At 44.6% G+C, this 5,052-nt stretch overlaps 1 protein-coding gene across 8 annotated transcripts in view; it reads left to right on the top strand.

Moving 5' to 3' along the window:
* Positions 1-950: 950 nt before the first annotated feature.
* The window catches only part of LOC125488172 (zinc finger protein 22-like), a 7,518-nt gene continuing 3,416 nt past the window's right edge, over positions 951-5,052 (top strand). Inside the window, exons 1-2 of one of the 8 annotated variants that reach the window (XM_048621089.1) lie at positions 951-1,019; positions 2,305-2,352. The gene's annotated coding sequence lies outside the window, so the exon portion shown is untranslated. Of the gene's footprint in view, positions 1,020-1,056; positions 2,353-5,052 lie in introns of those variants that run through there. The other 7 variants (XM_048621094.1, XM_048621095.1, XM_048621093.1 and 4 more) reach the window with 7 other exon arrangements.

Below are 5,052 nucleotides of genomic sequence, written 5' to 3'. Positions count from 1 at the left end.
ATCGAGGGATTCTAAAGAGGTCAGATTTAGACACAGAACACAGGCATCCAGCAGGTTGTAGGGGCTGGAGGACGTTACAGAGATGGTGAGGGAGGGATATGAACAGGAGGATGAGAATTGTAGAGGGTGGAGGAGGTGACAGAGATAGGGAGGGAGGGGGTGAAATAGTGATTTGAAGGGGATTAAGTAAATTTTAAATGTGAGACATTTGTTTGTTGCCTGGGAGAGCAGACAGCTGTTATTTCTGTGCTCTCCGTCCAGTTCTCTTTCACAAACCTCAAATTCCAGTGTTAATCTGTTGTTCTGGGAGGCATTAGACCTTCATTCCACATCCCTCCCTCTCTCTCTCCCCGCCCTCTATCTCTTCCCCTACAATCCCCCTGTGTTTCTCTCCCTCCCTATCCCTCTCTCTCCACCTCCTTCTCTATCTCTCTCCTCTCCTCTTACTCTCACTCGCCCTCTCACTATCTATATATCTCTCTCTTACACACTCTTCCCGTCTTTCTGTCTTTTCCCTCTCTCCCTCCTCCTCTTTTTCTCTCCCCGTTCCTCTCTTTCTCCGTTTCTCCCCCGTCTCTCTCTCTCTCTCCCTTTTCTCTCTCTCTCCCCCTCCACTTCTGTCTTGCTCTCTACCTCGCTCTTGACCTCTCTCCACTTTTTCTTCCTCTCTCTCCATCCTCCCTCTTCCTCCCTTCTCTTCTGCTCTCCCTCTCTCTTTGCTCCCACTCTCTCGCCCTCTCGCTCTCCTTCTCCCTCTCTGCTCCTCGCCCCAACTTTCTCCATCCTTTTGCCTCTTTCCCCTTCCCCTGCCAGACAATAGGGACAATGGCGGCCTTCTTTACCCGGCGGGCCCCGCGCGGCTGAAACCGCTCTATCTGGCCCGCGGTGAGGCCGGCGCGGTGCACGCCGGGCCGGTTTCCCGGTCCTCCCGGAGCCTGGTGGAGGAGTCAGAGGGTCAGGAGGGAGAGAGGCAGAGAGGAGGAGAGAGGGAGAGAGAGAGAGGGAGAGAAGAGGCTGAGGTGGGACTGAGGGGGAGGGGGAGAGGGAGGAGGGAGATGACCCTGGAGTTAGAGAGAGAGTGAGAGAGAGAGAGAGAGAGATTAAAAGAAGCAGAAAGAAAGAGAGAGAGAGAGACAGAGACTAGGCCTGGAGGAATGGAGGGGATCTAAATATTATGGTCTGTCTCTTTTTTAAGATGGAGTGGGTTGGTGCACCACCTGGGGTTTGCTATGTCTGTATTTTTTGGGGAGGAGGAAGTTGGCGTGGGTGGAGGCTTTGGTGGCATTTGCTTACAATCTGAATTTTTTGCAGAGTGTTGTCTAGTCTGGGCATTACGGTCTGTTTTATATTGAGGGGGATGTCTCATCTGTATATTACGGTCTTTTTTTTGAGGGGTGCCTGTAATGTAGGCGTTACAGTGTTTTTTTGATATTGGGGAGGTGTCTGATCTGGATGTTACGGTCTCTTTTCTGAGGAGTGCCTGCAATTTAGGCATTACGGTTCTTTCTTTATTGCAGGAGGTGCTTGATCTGTATATTACGGTCTGTGTTTTTTCAGGGATGTCTAATCTGGGCATTACGGTCTGTTTTTCATTGAGGGAGGTGTCTGATCTGAATATTACGGTCTTTTTTTTTGAGGGACGCCTGTAATCTGGGCATTACAGTTTTTTTTATTGGGGAGGTGGCTGATCTGAATATTTCAGTCTGTTTTTCGAGCGCGTCTGTAATCTGAACATCATGGTCTGGTTTTTTATTGAAGGGAGTGTCCGGTCTGGACATTACGGCCTTTTTTTCGAGGGGCCCCTGTAATATGAGCATTACAGTCCTTTTTTTATTGAAGTTGGGGTGGGTGGTGGCTGGTCTAGATATTACAGTCTCTTTTCTTTGAGGGACGCCTGTAATCCGGATGTTACAGCCTGTTTTTTCCAAGGGGCGTCTGTATTCTAGATGTTACAGTCTGTTTTTGAAGGGGTGTATCTCATATGGATATTACTTCTTGAGTTGGGGGTGTCTGATCTAGAGGTTATAGTCTGTTTTCGAGGGATGCCTATAAATCTAGATATTATGATTTTTCTTCGAGAAAGGTGTATGATCTGGATATTATCCTCCTTTGAGGGTTATGTGTAATCTGGACATTACTGTCTCTTTCTCAAGGAGGGTTTCGGTATTGTGGATATTACGGTTTGGTTTGAGGAAGGGGTCTTGGTCTCGACATTACAGTCTGTTTTTGAGGGGTGTGCCTGATCTGGACATGAGGGGTTTGTGGAGGTGTAAGTAATCTGAAAATTCCTGTGTCTTTACTTAGGAGCAGTGCATCTCTGGAGATTACGGTGTCTTTTTTTTTGGACCTGAGGTGGGTACTTGTAATCTGGATTCTTACAGTCTGTTTCTGAGGTGTTCGCGTATTCCGAATATTGTGACATGTGTTTCAAGAGAGAGGGTACAGAATCTGGGTATCGCGGTCTGTTCTTTATTGGGGAAACTGTGTAATCTGGATAACACCAGATTTTTTTCAAGATGTGTAATCTGGCTACTAGGGTCTTTTTTGGGAGTGAGTCTGTGCATTTAGGATTTCACTATCAGTTTTTCAAGGGTGCAACTAATCTGGATATTACAGCCCTTTTTAGGAGGGGTGTGTGTATAATTTGAATAGTACCTTATATTTTTTTCAAGATTTGTCTAATCTGGATGTTATGGTCTTTTAATGAGAAGGAATGCATGTAATCTGGATAGTACGGCCTTTTTTTTTGCAAAGGGTGTGCCTAACCTGGATATTACAGTCATTTTTTTGGGAAGGTTGTGCCTAATCTGGATATTACGATCATTCTCGGGAGCGGGGTGTGTGTGTGTAATCTGCATATTACCATCTCTTTCTCGAGGGGTGTCTAATCTGGATATCTAAGGCCTATTTTTGAGAGGGTGTGTGTCATCCAGATACAAGGTTTGTTTTTTTTCGGGGGTGTGTTTAATCTGGACATTATGGTCTTTTTTTTTGAGGGGTTAGGGGTGCCTGATCTGGATATACCTGGTCTGTTTTTGAAGAATGGGTGTAATCTGGATATTATGATTTTTTTGGGGGGAGGGATTAGGTTTGTATAATCTGGATGTTAGGGTGTGTTAATCTGGATATTACCGTCTCTTTCTCAAGGGGGTGTCTAATCTGAACAGTACAGTCTTTTTTGTTGGGAGTTTGTGTAATCTGGATATTACTGTCCCTTTTTCAAGGGGGTATCTAATTTGGACTTTATGGCCTCTTTACCAGGGCCCCGTGGAATATGAATGTCACAGTTTGTTTTTATTAAGCGTGTGTGTAATTTGGATACCACGGTATGATTCTTGAGAGTGGTATTATCGTCTTATTTTGGACGGGGATGGATTTAATCTGGATATTATTGTTTCGTTTTTCAGTGGTGCATTATCTGGATGTTACAGTGTCTATTTTTTTTCCTTGATGTTATGGTCTGTTTTAGAGGCAGTTATATAATTCAGACATTAGGGTCTGTTTGTGAGGGAGGTGTAATAATCTGGATGTCACAGTCTGTTTTTAATGGGTGAGTCTTATCCAGGTGTTGTGAAATTTGAGAGGGCACAGAAAAGATTTACAAGGATGTTGCCGGGAATGGAGGGTTTGACCCATAGGGAGAGGTTGGATAGGCTGGGGCTATTTTCCCTGGAGTGTCGGAGGCTGAGGGGGTGACCTTGTAGAGGTTTATAAAATGAGGGGAATGGACAGGGGGAATAGCCAAGGTCTTTCGCCCCAGGGTGGGGGAGTCCAAAACTAGAGGGGCATAGGTTTAAGGTGAGAGGAGGAAAGGGACCCAAGGGGGCAACTTTTTCATACAGAGGGTGATGCGTGTATGGAACGAGCTGCCAGAGGAAGCAATGGAGGCTGGTACAATTACAATATTTAAAAGGCATCTGGATGGGTACATGGATAGGAAGGGTTTAGAGGGATATGGGGCCAAATGCTGGGCAAACGGGACTAGATTTATTTAGGATATCTGGTCGACATGGACGAGTTAGATCGATGGGTCTGTTTCGTGCTGTACAACTCTGTGACTCTATGAGTATGTAATCTGGATACCACAGTCTGTTTTTGAAGGTGGTGTATATTCTGGGTATAATGGCCTGTTTTTTTGAGAGGGTTATATACTTCAGATATTAGAGTCTATTTTTAAAGAAGTGCATAATCTGGATATTATGGTCTGTTTCATGGCAAGTATATTATCTCAACATTAGGGTTTGCTTTTGAGGAGTGTGTAATCAGCATATTATGGTCTGTTTTCTCAGTGGGGGGAGTGTAATCTGGAGATTATGGTACCTTTGGGATGGGTGGCTGGGTGTTTATAATCTAGATATTTCTGGTCTGATTTCCATGTATTTTTTTGAGCTGTGTAAACTGGATTTTTACTGTCTCTGTCAAGGGGTGCATGTAATCTGGTTATTATTGTTTTATTTAGTGGCGTATATATAGTATGGATATTTTGGTACTTTTTGTGTGTATGCATAATCTAGATATTATGGTTTGTTTTTGGGGGTGTGCATAATCTGGATATTATGTTCCCTTTTTCAAATTGGGGGTGCTCATGTGGAGAGTACTGTGCCATCTCGTTGGGTAGATGCGATGGGTGCTTACAATCTGGACTTTTACAGTCTGCTTTTGAGGGGTGCCTGTAATCTGGACATTATGATCTGGGTTTTGTGGGGCCGTGCGTAATCTGGACATTGCGGTCTGTTTTCCCTGAGGTGGGAGCGGGTGTGTGTTTGTGTGTGAAATATTATGGTCTGTTTTTTTGGAGGGCGGTGTCTGATCTAGATATTATGGCCTGTTTTCGAGGGCTGCAGGAGTTTGGGTATCACAGTCTGTATTTTAGGAAGAGTGGAAGTAAGATTGATGTTACCGCCTCTATTTCGAGGGGTGTTTCTAATCTGTATATTATGGTCTGTTTTCTGGGGTGGTATAATCTGAATATTATGTTTTTGTTTTTGGTGGGATGTGTAATCTGTATATTATGAGACAACAAGGTGCAGAGCTGGATGAACACAGCAGGCC

Source organism: Rhincodon typus, unplaced genomic scaffold (genome assembly GCF_021869965.1).
Source record: "Rhincodon typus isolate 14 unplaced genomic scaffold, sRhiTyp1.1 hic_rhity00000051, whole genome shotgun sequence".
Classification (NCBI taxonomy): domain Eukaryota; kingdom Metazoa; phylum Chordata; class Chondrichthyes; order Orectolobiformes; family Rhincodontidae; genus Rhincodon; species Rhincodon typus.
Note: the sequence above shows the minus strand (reverse complement) of the source record. Positions and strands in the feature narration are given on the sequence as shown.